Source organism: Erinaceus europaeus, chromosome 7 (assembly GCF_950295315.1).
Source record: "Erinaceus europaeus chromosome 7, mEriEur2.1, whole genome shotgun sequence".
In the NCBI taxonomy this organism is placed as follows: Eukaryota; Metazoa; Chordata; class Mammalia; order Eulipotyphla; family Erinaceidae; genus Erinaceus; species Erinaceus europaeus.
In genome coordinates, this window is record NC_080168.1 from 118,175,389 (window position 1) to 118,193,577 (window position 18,189).

An 18,189-nucleotide genomic window follows, 5' to 3' on the forward strand; every position below is an offset into this window, starting at 1 on the left:
AGATGCCTTTACTTAGTTTGTACCACCATCTATATTTGGAACTCCATTGTATTTCAAACTTATAAATATCTCTTTACTCGATTGCTATAGAAATGTTAATCATCCATGAGCTGTCAGTCAATAAAGAAATTATAGATTCATGTGTTGTGGCCAAGAAATTGAGCTCTGGGACATCAACTCTGTGTAGTTGCTTTGTGAACATGCTATTAAGTCATTTTTTTTTTTTTTTACAAACAGCATTCACAAACCAACTTAAAATACCAGTGGAAAATATTTTATCTCAGCTAATCGTGAACTTTTTTTTTTGCAGGAGAAAACCACATTAAAGCAGATATTGGTGGGGTTTTATGGTTCATATGCTTAAATCAATGAAGTGAGAAGGCTTTTATGAGAAGTTAGATGTTTAGGACTGAACTATTTTAGTACCTAAAAATAACTTTAGTCTACAGTGTCCCTATTCTGTGATCTAGGTAATTGTTTCATATCATATTAAGGAAGATTATTAGTGTTGATGCTCCTAAATATGTAGACGATGCTTGATATAAATGTCAATAAAATAGTTTTCTTATTGTGTTTTTCTCTGTGATGGTGTTTTTTGTTTTTGTTTTAGTTTTGTGTGTGTGTGTGTGTGTATGTGTGTGTTCAGTGTAAAAATAGTCATTAAAATTCATAGAACAAACTTCATTTATTTGTTTTTATTTTCACTTTACTGAGGCTTTCCTACTCAAGGTGAATTTTTCTCAGATGAAGAAAGATAGATGGAGGGAAGATAGCATAACACTGAAGCTTCTTCCAATGTAGTGAGGGTCAGGCTTGAACCTGGCCTGTGCACATAGTAGGACGGACACATCAAGCAAGCAAACATCAATGTGACATAAGTTTGCATTGATGAAAATAAAAAGATTGACTCTTAGGTTTGAAAAATGTTAAGCCCTAGTTCAAAACACTTTTAAGAAAAGTTAGTCCAGTTTGAAAGAAATCAAATAACATGTTCTTTTGCCTATCTTGGAGTGCAAACATGAGATAAATATTTCTTTTATGATTTGGGAAGGTGATACTACAAGTTTATAATGTCACTTAGTTGACACTGAATTTTGAATTGGTTGTAATGGGTGCTATGTGGAGGCACTATTCAGATTCTTGATCCAGAATAGCATTTTTTCCAGTTCTTCAGCTTATGTTCAGTGATTTCTGAATCAGTTGTTACCTGTACCCCACTTTCTGTATTCTCATAACCAATCATCATTTGTATCTAGTAAGAGTGGCAAAATGCGGGAGTCGGGCAGTAACACTGGGTTAAAATGCAGCTGGTGGAATATGCAAGGACTGGCTTAAGGATCCCAGTTGGAGCCCCTGGCTTCCCACCTGCAGAAGAGTCATCTCACAAGCTGCCAGTCCCTGTTCAGGCGCCAGATGCTGCGCTAGCTTTGCAGGTGGGAGACAGAGGACTAGGGACTCATGGCTGAGCTGGGAAGCAGTGCAATGCAATGCCATGCCATGCTGGCTTTATTCATCTGCATGTATACTTTCCAGGAAGGAAATGGTAGGGTGTAAAAACAGGGTGTGACTAGGAGAGGGGGCAGAGCGAAAAGAGTGCAAACCAGTGGTATTAAACAGTGGAAAACAGGGTGTGACTAGGAGAGGGGGAGGAGTGGAAAAAGCGTGAACCAGTGGGGATTAAACCAGTGCCCTGCAGGCAGGGCGGGTGTCAGGTCAAACAGTGATTATGTAAATAGACCACACTGTTAAGCAATGCAAGCAAACCTAATGTGATGATCAAAACAGAAGGTCTTAGAAGCAGAATTAGAAGTATACCAACAACAAGTGGTGAAGCAGATCTACAGGTGTCTATCTTTCTCTCCCCCCTCTGTCTTCCCCTCCTCTCTCCATTTCTCTCTGTCCTATCCAACAACAACAACATCAATAACTACAACAATAAAACAAGGGAAACAAAAGGGAATGCATAAATAAAAATACATATCTTTAAAAAAAAGAATGGCAAAGTGCACCAGTAATAACAGACTTGTAGAAGTGTTATACATGATGTTTGATGATTCCATAAGGTCTTCTTAAAATTTTATGTATTAATTTTATTGGGTACAGACAGGAAATGAGAGAGAAGAGGAAGATAGGGAGAGAGACATCTGCAGTGGGGACCAAGAACTTCAACCTGTGTCAGTCTGCACTGTAATGTGTGCATACAACCAGGTGAACTACTGTCCAACTCCCCATAAGGTGCTGATAGTTGATAACTTGTATGCCCACATCTTTATACACATGGTGCACTATAGAAGATGTTACTGGATGCTTCAAGAAACATTCCAAATCTTTATTTCTTACTGTTCTCATAAGTGTGTGAGAGGTATATCACTCACTAAAGTACAGAATAGCATAATAAAAGCCAAAATACCCCTATAGGCATTGCTTTGCCTTGTATGCGAGAGACTACACCAGGATATTTGGAAATCAGTTTTAAGTTTTTCTTTTGGGAAGAAAACAAAGTTGAGCACATTTTAACTAGAAAAAGTATCCTGGAAGACACAGACAAGGATCACACAGTTTAATCAAAGGTTTTTTTTTTTATTATTAAAACAGCAAACTAAATAATAAACAGTTGTAAAAAGCATTTATTTTATAATTCTTACATCAGCGTATGAGGTTGTAGTTTCTGTATCTCTCTTGGTGGATCACCAAGGTGTCACTGGGACTCCGGGTCTGCCTTATGTAGAGAATGCAAGAGAGGAAGAAACAGAGAATAAGAGAGAGGGAGAGAAAGAGAGGAGAGATACCACATCACTATACCACTGCTCATGAAGCCTTTCCAGGGTGGATGCTCCTACGTGGTGGCCAGGAACCTGAACCCAGGCCCTTATGCATGATAACTTATGCCCTCTACCTGGTGAGTCATTAACCTGTTTCTTTTACATCTCTTTCAGTTTCAGACTAATGTATGTAAATGTGTAGGATATATTTGGCTAATAGTATGCTATAATCAATGTGACTATGATTTTTTTTTTTTTGGTAACTTAGAAAAGAAGCAGAAAGAAAGAGGCCAAAAGGATTGCTCAATTCTGATTTATGGTTGTACCAGGGTGTTATCCTAGGGTCTCTTAGCCTCAAGCATGCAAATTCTGTGTTCTAGCATGTTGAACTATCACTCAAGCACACTTATTCTTTGAAAAAAAAAATCCACTTATCATTCACTTGATGTAAATTTCTTAAGTGGATAAATCACCTGCTGCTATAATTCTCATAATGTCATATTTTCTACCAAATGTCATTAATCTTTTGAGGCAACTAGGTTTTCTCTATCTGGACTTAACGGTTTTCATGTCTGTAGTCGGGGAAAGTGAGCTATCTGGGGAAAGTGAGCTATCTAGTGAAAGTGCTTCAGTATATGGTAAGAATACTCCCAAACATTCTATGAGCTGATGGTTGACAAGGCCAACTTCTAACTAATTAATAATAGGGTAAACAAGTCTATCATTTCAAAGGATTAAATCTACTATCATAATGTTTTTGCTTACCTAAATGGAGTTGTCTTTGTCATTTGTAACATGTGTGTTCAACCAGGTATACCATCACCTGCCCCTTTTCTATCTTTGTTATTGATGACTGTGAGATTCAGATAAACTTAATTTCCCACAGATACAGATTGATTATATAGATCTCTACTGTTCAAAACATTCATCCTAGCTGCTCTAGGATACTTGGTTTTGTTTTATTTTTTATAGTCCACTGTTAAAATTCAATCAGGTTACCAATTTGAAATCTTAAGTGCTTAGATTGCAGAAATATATACTCAGAACTGGAGTCTGCATCAAAAACTTCTAGATATTCATTCTATTTTCCTCCTCTCATAGCGACGAAATAGTGATTTATATGACTATAAGTTAATAGTGTGTATTAATACCATTCCAGCCATCAAAGATCTGTGTCCCTACTCTCACCCCCCTATAGTAAAGCTGAAAATCTATTGGGTTGTGTTGCGAGGGAGAAAAAAGAGACCAGGAACTTTTAGCAGAGCGGGAACACAAATCTTTATTCACATGGACACCCCAGAGTTGGGTGTAAGCACAGTGGTTTAGGCCACGTGGAGCTAGCAAAATGGCCACCTCCCACTATCCCCACCAGCCCTTCTCTAGGTCTTCTCTGAGTCAGGACGCGGAAGAGGAAAAGGGGCAAAACCGGAACAGCAGAGGAATTTATAGGGTAAAGACGGAAGTGGCAAGTCGGGAACAGGATTGGCTAGGAAAGGGGATGGGGAGAGCCAAAAGGCATCCTGGGAAGGCGGAAGCATCCTTAGCAACTGTTGCGATGGTTTTAACTGAATTAGCAATACCCTGAGACGATAACATGGTGGGGATATTTCAGGCAAAACAATGATTATGTAAGCAGAGCAGGGGGGCTGGCTATAAGGCCCAACAAAGATCTACCCTACCCGAACCCCCAGAGTTTTTTTTTTTTTTACTTTGGTGCAATACTCCAAACTCAGTCAATTTCTGCTTTGTGTTTCCCTTTCCATTCTTCTTTCTCAAATTCTGTTGATGAGTGGGATCATACCATACTCATCTTTATCTTTCTGACTTATCCCACTTAACATAATTCCTTCTAGCTCCATCCAAGATGGGTCGGAGAATGTAGGTTCCTTATTCTTAATAGCCGTATTCCATTGTGATCCAGGATACTTTTTAAAAAATATATTTATTTATTCCCTTTTTGTTGCCCTTGTTGCTTTATTATAGTAGTTATTATTGTTGTTGTTATTGATGTCATTGTTGGATAGGACAGAGAGAAATGGAGAGAGGAAGGGAAGACAGAAGAGGAGAGAAAAATAGACATCTGCAGACCTGCTTCACTGCCCGTGAAGCGACTTCCCTGCAGGTGGGGAACTGGGGGCTAGAACCAGGATCTGTACACCAGTCCTTGTGCTTTGCGCCACCTGCACTTAACTCGCTGCGCTACCGCACAACTTCCCAGGATAGTTTTAATATGGTTAGTCTGCATTAAAATATGATGTAAGTGTGAAAATGCACAGCACATGTCAAGTACTCAATGGTAGCTCATCAGACTAGCATGTCTGAGTCCTCAGAGCAGGTTTAACTCCCAGCACCTTTGATGCCAGAGTTGATTGTTTTCTGTCCTCTCTCTCTCAATCTCTCTCATGGAAATCAATCATTTTAAAGGAATATTATTTTTACATTAAGTGAAATGCAATAAATAATTTTATCTATCTCTGTTTCTTACTTTTATAATGCACTTAGGACTGAGGACATATCTCATTGTTAGTGCAAAGGACTTGAATGACTGAGGAACCACCATATGCAGAGCTGAGGGGTGCTCTCTTCTCTCATATAGTAGCTAAATCTTTATATAAGAAAATGTATGTGCTAGAAAATTCAAAATTACATACAGTTAGCACTATTTCTGTTGGATAGCACTAATTAGAGGTTGTTCTATGAAGAAGGGTAATTTCACACAGAAAATAATTGGTAAGATAACAAGCAAAAAGATAGTTATCACAGGGTATAGGATACAGAATTCTAAGAACAAGGAATGTTGATTATGCTATAGAAAATGAACATTTTGGAAAAAATGGATGATAACCATTGTGGCTCTAAACTTTATGATATGACTGAATTCAACTCTCATTAGTTTAACTTAAAACATTGTAGATGTGTATGTCTTAATAAGATATATATTATAAATCAGGTTGAAATCCTTTATGTTAATGATGGCAAGGAAAACAATTAGCACATACATTATAGGTGACATCATAAGCTTTACAATATATAGTTGTTAAATTTTCAAATATGAACTGTGACATAGATGGAGCTTTTAGATGCAAACCATTTTATTCTTGGCATCCTTTTGTATCGAAATTTGTATCCAAATTTTTATTTGTATCCAAATTCAAACTAGAAAGGCCAATAACAGCTGCATAAATAAATAGAATACATTTGGATGAGAACAAATGTACTGTGTTTACGACTTCTAAAAAGCATATAATCAACACATACTTTATGTGGTACTGCCTGACCACTATTCTTCCTTCTCCCCAAATATCATTTACTGTCCCTAGGAACCAGTATTTTACCCAAGTCAAAAACTGAAATAAGACTTTTCATTTATAACTAACAGCCCTGCCAGACATTGAGGTAAGAAGAACATTCTTTTTTTTTTAAATTTATTTCTTTATTGGGGAATTAATCTGAAATGGCCACCTGAGGAAGGGGACATGAGGAGGACTCAGAGCTCAGTAAGGACGGAAGTATGAAGCTGCCTGAAAGGGTAATGTCTGCTATGTTCTGGAAGGTTACCATGAGGGCTTCCCTGGTACTGTGTCATTTATGGTTTTGGACAATACCCAAGGTGCTACAGAAAGATCCTTTTTATGAAGCTTTGGAGAAAAGTGTTCAATTAACACTACACCAAGTTTTCTTGTTATTTCAAGGCCTGTTTTTATCATCACTAAATGTAATCTGCATAGCTTGCCTACATACTAGCAAATGTAGCTATGACCATTTTTATGTAGCAAGGGCTAAGGTGAGAAACCACACACTTTCTTTATGGAGGCCTGAATGTATCTACCAGTGGTGAGTGCGTGAGTAAAAATCTATTTTTTAAAAAAAATAAATGTCCCTGGATTTTCTGAAATGTAATTTTTGTCTGCAAAGACTATAGTGGGAAATTTCAAATTTCTGATATTCATAGAATTGTTCTAGGGGAGTTTTGTATAATATAATTATAGCATCAGCCACAAATGTAATTTTAAATTGTCTAGTAACCATATTATCAAACATAAAAAAATTGTACTTAACCAAATATATTTAATATAACAAATGGGAATATGAAGATAGTGCCTTACAAAAGAAAACTTTATAAGCCGAGATGTGAAAAAAAAAGTTCGAAGATATAACAAATGATTTCTGGTTGCTAACTATAACTGTGTAAGTCTCAGTAAATCTCTACCTATATTTACCCCACACAAACTAGTAAATACCAACTTTACTTATTAGCTATTTAATATGTAAATTGGGTATCCTTTGACAGTTACTAGATTCAAGATTTTTCTTCTTATATTTTCTCTCAGGATTCATGTATCAACAGAAAAATGTAAGAAGATATTTAATGTGGTCCAACTGGACAGTTTCTATTAATTTTAAAATGAAACCAAAGTTTAGACTAACTCAATATGATAAATAGAATATAGTAATAAGTCAATTCTGTAATTTCATTCTGCTAGTATATATTTTGCATAAGGTATATGAAAGAAAGTAAATGGAACTTCTTTTGTTTTTAGTGACCTAACTGCCCAATATTCTAATCCTCACATAATTTTTCATCTTTAGCAAATAGCAAACTTGTGGAGTCCATGTACTTACCTTTAAATTAAGAATATAACTCTTAAGGTGCTGTGAGATTAAGTGACAAAGTATATAAGAAGGTTCTGGCTCAGCACCTTGGGTGACAATCACTAAATAAATGTAGACTTGACAGACACAAAAAAGCCTATCCAGACCACACTTGTAAAATTAACTCCAAAACCGAATCAATTCTGTATGCCTTATACTGTAAATAGTTCCATGAAGTGATCGAAAAGTATTTTAATATGTATTTATACAGACTTCTCTATATTTGCTTTGAAATGACAGTTGAATTAGGTGCTTAAAATACACACATACTGAACATCCACCAGAGAAAATATATATAGGAAATTTCAGAAATACAAAAGGCATACATGTTAACTTTATTTTTCACATAACAACTAAAAGCTATTTCAAGAAAGTAGGCTGAAAAGTCAGTAACAGGACTCTAGAGACAATGTTCTGTACTAATAAGTACTCTGAACTCTTTTTATTAGTGTTAAATGTAGAAAACTTGAGTAACCGCAGAGGTATCAGCTTTTTTTTAGAGCCCACTGAGAGCTGATATTACTTATGTTAATGCTTCTTAAATCTGAGTGAAACAGCTTCTAAGTATTGTATAGACATTGGCAGAATCAAAAGTATAGTGATACAGAAAAGCCATTTCCTGAACAAACTGTTCCACCCCAAAGAATGAGTTCCCTGAGAGGTCCAGAAGGCCTAGTCTGAATTCTCTAAGCCTAGTAATTGCTGGAAAAATTTGGGATTACTATTATTACCTGCTTAGGGAATATTCAATCAAAGACCTCTTAGCTAAGGCTGCTATAGCAGAGTATCATCTACTGAGAGCATTATACCACAAACATGTATTCCTTATGGTCCTAGAGGTCTGAATTTTCAAGATCATGTTTCCAACATGGTTGGGTTCTTGGTAATGGCTCTCTTCTTAGTTAACAGATGGCTATCTTTTTGTCATATCCTCACATGACAGGGAGAGATATTTCATGTCCCTTCTACACTACTGATTTCACTATGAGGGTTCTACTCTCAAGACAATTTCATGTAATTTCCTCCGAAAGGGTCCACCTCCATATACTGTCATGTTAGAGCATAATATTTCAGCATGTATAACTTGAGGGGACATAGACATTAAGTCCAAAGTATCCATCTAGAAATGCTGTGGCTTGACAAAAATTGTATTTTTTTATTAGTGATTTAATGATGATTGATAGGATTGTGGTATAAGAAGGTATACAATTCCTACCACCAATTTCTAATAAATAACTTCAATATAATCTTTTTTTCAATATGTGGATTACTATGAGAATATTTTTAAAGCATCTGAAAGTTTCATAGGTAATTATATTGATAGGTTACACAGATACTAATGTTAGAACTTGGATAGGAACCTTACCTTGAAAGTTAAAAAATCTTGGGAAATTTGTTAGAGGTAATACCTATGGTGACAACCTAGCTGACTAGTAGTTCGGAAAAGTACACATGCCTCAGAACATAGAGGTCTCAGGACAATTTGCTGTCATATGTGACCCTTTCTCCTTTTCCTATCACAAACAATCACAATGAGGTAATATTAGTTCTTAATTTAAATACTTAAAATCTAGATCCATAGAGGTGGTTGATGGAGGACTCCTATGCATCAGGACCTAGGTTTAAAACCCACCACAGCAATTGCTTGAGCAGTGCTCTGGCTTTTCTCTCATGAAATCACTTAATAGTATTAAAATTTGATTTTATTTATAATTTCGTTATTTTTATTTCATGGCACCACTCGCTTGTTTTCACTGTGTCCAGTCTTTTCCCCCCAGAGCTGGAACCATGTGTATGCTTGATTGCACAGCTCCTGAGCAACTTTTCTTTTTTTTAATTTGATAGGACAGAATTTGAGGGGTGGGGGGAGAGGGAAAGAGAAAGGGAGATACTCAGCCCACTGAGCGCTGATATTACATATGCTAATGCTTCTTAAATCTGAGTGAAGCAGCTTCTAAGTATTGTATAGATATTGGCAGAGTCAAAAGTATAGTGATACAGAAAAGCCATTTCCTTGCTTCACCACTCATGAAGCTTCCCCCTCCCTGCAGTTTTGTTTGCTTTTGTTTTTGTTTTTTTCACTCAGAGAGGCAAGGGAGGGGCAGAGAAAGAGAAAGAAAGACACAATGGCACTCCCACCATGCCAAGCACTCTGAAGGTGGTACTAAGGCTTGAAATTGGGTTTTGTGAATGAGTTTTGCCTCATAATTTTATTCAATGCTTTTCCATCCTGAGTTAAAAAATTTCTATTAACAGAAATATGTAGTATTAATATTCAGTATCTATGTGCTTTAACTGTATCAATGTATTTTACATTGATATTCACTCCATCTTTTAGATAGCTGTTGGTAAAATCAAACCCACATCCAGTGAATCTAAATCGAGTGTATACTTTAGGATGCTTTTGAAATAGATATGCATACACTGGCATTTTGACTAAAGTCAGGTGTAGTCAGTTAATCAAAACTGCTGTCACTGGGTAACCTAAAAGTGTATTTATATATAATGAAAATATAGATGGGCCTGAATGATGCAATGTTTATTTAACAGAAAAAAATGTTCTAAGTGTAATCTTGAAAAAAGTTTTTTAATTGTCTTTATTTATTGGATAAAGACAGCCAGAAATTAAAAGTGTTGGAGAGATAGGTAGAGAGACCTGAAGCCCTGTTTCACCGTTCATAAAGCTCTCCCCCTGAAGATGAGGACCAGGGGGTTGAACTCTTTTCCTGGAGCATTGTAACATGTGCATTCAACTAGGTGTGCCACCACCCCCGCCCTTCTAAATTTAATCTTTAATCCAAAATGTTTCAAATTATTTTCCCCTTAAACAATATGAATCCTAATTCTCAAATAAATAGTCTGTGAGCTTTTTGAGAAGGAAACCAGGGATATGTCACTACTATATTCATTAAGTACATTTTTGGAAGCTTTGACTTGACAGAGACCTGCACCTCACCTCACTAATTTACCTCTGACCGTTCTTGTCCAGTAGTTTTCAGCTTTGTGATTCAGCCTATGTTAGTCACCGGAACTCTTAATTGTTAAAATGTTTGCTTTTTACATTAACAAAGTAATATTTTCTAACTGAAATAAATTCTAGCTCCACCTCCAGGCAGGACTAAACTAAATACAATAAATGTGACACTCTTTGGCATGTCTTTTAGCCATTCTTTGAAAGGCATGCTTTCTGAATTTTCTTTTTGCCCATTGCACACTATAAGGGCACAGATTTTTTCTCTATAAAAATGTTGAAGTACTCAGTTTTCTAGATTTCTGCATAACAGTGTAGAATGAGGACTGTGTATGGTGATCTTGATATGTGACTTTAACTTGTTTTATTGTAACATTAGTTAAATTTGCTTTTGTTTCCTTGGAAACAAAGTCATTATATATTCAAAATATCATTTGATCTATATCATATGGATCATTTCTTAAGATCTTTGTCTCCTCTCTCCTATATTCATGTTTTATAGATACACTATCTAATCATTACAAATGAGAGAGTCTGACCTGAGAGAGAGAGAGAAGAGAGAGAGACAAGCCAGAGTGCCACTCTAGTACATGCAGTGCTGAGGACTGAACCAGTCACCCCAGGCATGAAAGTCCCATGAACTACTTATTGAACTGTTTCCCCAGCTGCTATATTTATTTTTTAACCTTAAAATTTTACTTGATGTTTCATCTCTTTTAGCTCACTTCCTTCACTCTACCTTCTCTAGAAACACCTGCCACCCATTTTTCTTATATTTTAAAGCTCTTCCTAGCTCTCCTAAGAATAGATAAATTGTAAAAGCTTTGTAAGAGAAGGAAGTATTTGTAGTTGAGACTTTGTATGAAAATATTGAATCAATTTTAAATGCACCCTTAAGTAGATCTTACCTGAAGGATTTTTTTTTAATTACCAACATTATGCTAGTGTTCACTTATGTGAAATACTTTAAAGAAGACCTTCTATATTATATGGTTCACCTCCATTGTGATCCAGCACTTAGAGATAACCAAAGAAATTTGTATGGCTTAATTCAAACATTGCCCATAGGTCTAGTTTATTTCATGACAACAAAAATTACATTAATAAAGTATTTCCCTTAGCTCATTTTGCCAAGATTAGTATTCAAAGTTTTAGTTTTACTAACATTAGAAAGTGCAAAATTAAATTGCATTCTTATTCAAAACAGAATAATTAGATTTTACTTAATTCAGTTATGAAATAATTCTTAATGTAGCAAAAAGAATAACTGTAAAGCCTCTCACCAAAAGGCAATTAAATACAGTGTAAAATAAAGGATTTCATTGATGTCAGTCAGAAACTTTATTGGAATTATCTGGATTCCCTGTAAGTAAATGCATGAAAGACATTTCCCCCCCACACACAAAAACCCTTTTAAAATTAAAGTTCCCCTCAAAAACTGAGCTTTTAAAAATAATTTTATCGGTATTGTTTGAGTGATTGGGCTATCAGAAAGAATCTAACATAAAATAATTGTTTTAAAAGCAATTCTTGTATCTTTAGTAACTTGTAAGAAAAATACTCACTGAAGTATTTGGTATAAACTAGTAGATATCTTAATTGTCTACTATGTCTGACATTCATTAATAAACTGCATTCATAAGGTTTTGTGAACCCAGAAAACAGAGTGAAGGTAGCAAAAGTGATTTGACTTTCGAGTAGAGGACTTTTCTGGGAATCTAACTGGGGGAGCTAATCAGATGATGTAATCTGCTCAGGGTCCTTTTTTAACCACAGTTCTGGAAAGCAGCGGGATGTCACCCTGAAAAGTTAGTGGGTCAGCTTTGCTTAACAAAAAGAACATCATAAACACAATGAAATTTGAAGGAGCTTTTAATATGCACACAAGAACTTAAGCAGAGACTAGACCCTTGCCTGGTGCATTAGGTACCGGCTAGGAACTATCATAGCACCTGGCTTTCTCTAATTGGGCAGCAAACATGGACCATTCCCAGTGTCAGAATTGTTAGGTAGCGCGCCAGTTCTCTGCTTACACTCACATTCTAGAACACACGCTACTGTCAAGGAGAGTTAAAGTTTCCAGCTGTATCCCCCTAAATCTGCAGCAATTTGTGATATGGATTAATTCTGATTGCCAACTTGTGAAACAAAAAGGGCACTGTCCTTACCCGGGGATGGTTAGATGATCTATTTGCCAATATCAATATTTGGATGGAAAGCTTAAAATATGTTGTTTTCCCAAGAGTTAGACTTTAAAAGAGGGAAAGCACCACTGATGAAATATTAGCAGCAAATCGGTTAACCACTAACTTCTTTCTGTAGTCGTCGAGGCTCTTTTAACTTTGAAGGAGAAGCGAAACTTCATTCTTTTTGCTCAGAATGGATGACTCCTTCACAGATGCGCCTTTAATCACTCCGTTGACCTGGTTCCTTAGGTGACTCTGCCTTAAGGTCAAATCAGGCAGCTTTTGCAGACTCAACCCTTACCCCCAGAGGTTCGCCTGGGCAGTCCCGAGAAGCTCTCCCTATCCCGTGCCACCCCCAGTAGGTCCCGCAAGGAGGAGCGCACCTGGTGGTGGCCCACTGGTGCATGGAGCTGAGCTGCAGGGATTGCCTGCGGAGGTTTGAGTCACTTGTACCTCATGCACAAGTTTGCAACAAAAAAGCCCTGGAGTGAGTGAGGTGGGGCAGCAGGGATGCCTGGGGGGGGGGGGGCATCGTGAGGGCCCTGGGACACGGGTGCGCAAGGTTGGGGCGCGCTCCAAGTCCCTGGCTCTGCACTGGAGGGGCATCCCGCGAACTCCGCTATCTTCTCCAAAACACAGAATCTTTTTGTTTCCCAATTCGACTTAGGATATTTCAAACATTAAAATTCACTTATCAAAAAGGAGAAGCGAATGACTATTAATCTTTACCTTTCTTTAAAATTCTTGAATGATTTTTGAACTGAAAAATCTGGCATATGCCCTTCCTCTTTCCCTCCCCTTTCTTTCTGAACCGTCCTTGATGAGATCAACATTTTGTGTGTGTGTTTTTCTTCTTTTTATCTGAATATATATATCACGTCAGTGAAGAGGTTAGGCTATAGAGATTGCGAAGGGATTTTTTTGCTGTTGACAATGACATGCATTCTCTTGTCCAGATTGAATACGAATACTTATGGAAGAGGGGGGTTGCTTAATGACCATGGACTTTATATTTACATGGTATAATTCTAATCGAAGAAGAAAATTTTCCTCAGGTCATTTTAACTTTGTCTATGAATAGATATCCTTAAGGAAGTCTCTCCCTTAAATGTGGAGACAATGCGTGGATGTGTATGCACAGCATCTTCTCGAAAATAAACTCTTTATGACTCAGCTAGTAGTAAATCGGGGAAAACTGTGTCCAAAATAGAAGTGTGGGGATGGGTTATAGAACTCTGGTGCTGGCAGTCCTGTGGAATTGTACCCTTCTTGTCCTAAGGTCCTGTAGATGATTATTAAATCAATTTTAAAAAGAGCAAAAAAAATTGGAAGTTTAAGCAATACAGTATCTCAAACAGTGAGAAAGTGTTATAGGTAAAAGGTAAATCATTTGTTAATGAAACCTGGTTTTATGAATTGAATACAGTTTAATTTGTTTATGCTGTTTACAAGTATGTGTCATTGGTGAAATCTAACCACTATGGGTGTATGTATTTTTAGACAACAGCCATAGAGAGAAACAAAGATAATTAAAATTACCAGGATTGAATTCGAACTTTTTTAAATGGCTGTAATAAAATACAATTCCATAATAAATGAAGACAATTATGTTTTGGATTGGTCAAAAGATTTGCTTTTGAGGAAAACAGAGCTTTGAGCTTACATTAAAATCACATCCTTTTAGAAAGTTGACATTTAATCATTTTCTAAGAAAAGGGTAACTATGTGAAAACTATGCCTGAAACAAGATAAAATTTAAAAACAAGCAGAGCTCTGTGAAATATGTGATTTTCTGAAATTTAATAATATTATTGAAATCAAAGGTAAATTTAATGTAGGTTATTTGAGAGGTTTTGTTAACAGCACCCTTGGAATACTGACAGGATTGATTAAAATTCAGTTGCCTTTAAATTAAAATATGGACTTCTAAATGTGACAAAGGTATATATACATAAGTGATCTGTAAGTGTATTTTCAGGAATAGATGATGATGATGGTGTGTGTGTGTGTGTGTGTGTGTGTGTGTGTGTGTGTGTGTGTGTCGTTAAATGTTTCTTTGTGTGGATATATTTTAATTTTGTTAAAAAATCTTAAGCTGCTTCAATGCAAAATATATTTCTGTATCTGTTATGTCTGTAGAACTGTGGGAAGGCTGGAGATGGAAGCCAGGGAAGGAAACAGCAGCAGAGAGCACACACAACATGAGGCCACCTGGCTTCTTGCCATCATACATGACATTCAATTATTTTAGTACTTTTTCATGAGAGTTTTTCCTCTATCCGACTTCTCCTCCCCTCTCCAGACCCTAGTTTTTCTACATTTGGCATAGTTCATCTGATTCCACATGCATATTTTCCAGGCTTTACTTGTTATGCCTCGGATTCTCACCGCAAAGAGAAAGTGCTAAGATTTAAACTCTTGCAATTCTATCTTGACATTCCCCTGCTATTACTGTATAAGTGTGATGTTTCTTTCAATAAGTTTGAGATAGAAGATGACTTGAGTGGCCTGTGTATATGCTTTACCCACACTGCTTTGATGTATGTACTCAAAATATTTTTCATTTCCAAAAATATATTTTCCTGGGGGAGGGGTATTAAAAGCTGCTTTTGGACCGTGAGAAAAATTTGAATGTAAAAATAAGTCAGTCATATTGTCAGTCAGTCAGTCTCTTATTTGAACTTGACCTATCTGAATCTACCTGGGGGGGGGGGTGGCAGACAGACATTTCAATGAATTTATCAAGTAATTTTTAACTTACTCAGTTACTTGGAAACTTAAAAAAAAAGCTTTTTAAAAGAACATTCCAAGTCACTGGAGTGTTGGCACCTAACAACCACCAACTAGGTGCAGGAATTTTAAATGTAACTTCAAATGAAAGCACCCCAGTCACACAAGATAAGCTTCCCACTATATTAGAAGCATCAATTCCTCCAGAGGGATGAGGAGAAAATAGTATTTTTGAAGAAGCAGAGAGCTGAACCTGCACTGTCTTATTAACCCCTAGCCTGTTGTTTTCTGGACTCTGCACATTCCTTCAGGAGATGCTCCAAAGGGGCTCATCCTTACCAGAGAGACGTGAAGAAACACACTAGTAGCAACACCAGCTGGACTCCTAGGATGTCCTAAAAATCTTTAGCCTTTAAAAGAACGCGATGGGTTCTTCATCTCTCTCTCCAGCAGACCTCAACTCACCACTTCCTGTAGGAGCTTTATGCTAGGTAGATTCCTTGATTGGTATGGATCCAATCCAGCTGAATACTGGATTTAGAGCCATGGTTCTGTATATAGAAAAAGATGAGTATTACTCTCTCAGGTAAAATGTGAAAGTGGCGTGAAGAAGTGAATGGTAGCCTGGGGGTTGTGGGCTGAGTCTGCTGAGATATAATCCTAGTTAGAGCCTTATTTAATAAATTGGAACCCTGGTGCTAAACACTGAGTCCTAGGATTCCTACCAAACAGGATGCTGGAATTGGAGAGCGCTGGGCTATGGAGTAAGGATTAGGAACAGGTTTTTAATGCCTGCTGAACAGGAAAGAGCTCTGGTCTAGGCAGAGTAGCTGCAAGTATTTATCTAAGTGCTATGGTCAATTTCCCAAGAAGGTTATCCTCAGAGCATCAGGGAGGGGGGGGGGAGGTAGATCTCAAGGAAGGTGAGACAGCCTCCTATCTGATTTGTTCTCTCTCCTTCCAGCTTCAAGAAATCATTTAATTAGTATTGTTTTAATTAGTATTACTTTAAATTCATTATTAGTGCTCCAATGGCTAGATCTATGTAGTTAGTGTAAACTCCATCTCAACCTCTGAAAATCCATTTAATGCAGCTCTTGGCAACCAGAAACCAAGTTTCTTGCCAAAAACTGCAGATTAAGCATTTGTTATGGGAGTTTTCCATTTGTTGCTCCCTCTGTTATGGTCACATGTGGTTACATGTCCCCAAACACACAGTATTCCATGTAATATAAATTTGGGTTTCCAAGGGGCTCAAGGGATGTTAACTGGGGTTGGTGACACCTTGAGCCTATCTCTCCAACCACTGCTATCAAAAGTGGGTTTGAGGTATGCGGTGGAAATGGGTTTAGTAAGCAGCTGTTGTCTTTGGCACTCCTATGTTTCCACTATGAGCTAAACCTTTATTGAGATACAAGTACTCTAAAGCCTGCATCATATGTCTTTCATTTAAAAGACAATGAATGTTTTTCAGGGAATTGGGGGCTCTTAAGATGCACATTTATAAACAAGCTGACAAAGTTCTACATCATAACTAAGTTTATAACTAGGAGTTGTCTGCATATTTCCTCAAGTCAGCAAGGCATGGTTCTCGCTGCTGTGAATTTCTGAAAGCCCTATTAAAAGACCATTTATCTTATACTTCCTGACTCTATCAGAGTAACTCGGATATTCAGAATACCTTAAGTAAGGTACAAGCAGAGAAGAAAAATCCAGCAACCCATACAAAAGTGAATGTGATTTAACTATTCACCCCAGTATTTAGACAATCAAAGCCTTGGAACCCGCTAGAAAGTGCCCAGGATACACACAGTAGGGGCGCACCCCCATGCCTTAATCATCCTTCTGTGCTACTGGTCACTCCCCCTCCTATCTTCCTTTGACTCTCCCTGCCCCCTCCCCATGCTCCTGATCAGCAGAAGATGCCAGACTTGGAGGTTCCAGAGGTTTGGTGCAGCCAGGCTTTCTTCCAGAACATAGTCCTGAAAAACTTTTCTCTGACTGCGCCCCCATGAAATTTAACAATTCCTTGATGGTGCTGGCCTCACAGCTCTGAGATCGAGGTCGGTGGTGGTGGTGGTGGTGGTAGCAGTAGCAATACACCAAGAGGTTCCTGTGTGGTGTGTGTTCTCTAGAACCAGAGAAAGAGCTCAGGGGCGAGCTGAACGGATGAACAGATACCAGAAGATCAGAACTTGCATCTCTCAAATGCCTTTTGAGGGAACAGAGGCTGCTCTCTTCTCTCTCCTGGGTTGCTCCTTGTGCGATCCAGTTGTTCCGGACAAGCTCCATGTCTAGGGCAATGCTAAGGGGGTAACTCTGTGGTACGCAGAGCTAGGCAATCATTCCCCTACTCTGTGGTCTATCAGTAAGACATAGGTCAACCTAGTCGTCAAGGCGGGTGTAAATTCCCGAACCCATCAGAATATCCGCCATGGTTGGACTTGACCTTGCCCCCCCTGGAGAATCCCAGCTGCCCTGAGTTCCCAAAGCCTCGCCGTGTTTTCCACATTGGCCTGGGGAAAGGCGATGGTCATGTGAAGGCCTGTGCGGGACAGGCTGTCTGGATCCAGGTGCAGAGGCCTCCCTAGCTAGGCGCCATCCTTAGTTTCTAATTTGCGGTAATTTTGGACTAGACTGGCCAGTTTAAGGCGCCAGTCGCAAATGGCTGCTTTTAGGTGCTCAAGAAGCAGGACGCATTTCCTCCAGAAGCCTGGTGGGAAGCCTCTGGCTAGCCTAAAGCCATTCGGGGTGTGTGTGTGTGGGGGGGGGGCGGCGGCTTTGATCCCGCAATGCGGCCCACTTTCCCCCCAGCACACAGATTTTAGGCCCAGACTCTGCTCGCGCTCAGCATGCACAGCACCAGTGTGCCCAGCTCCGCGCGCTA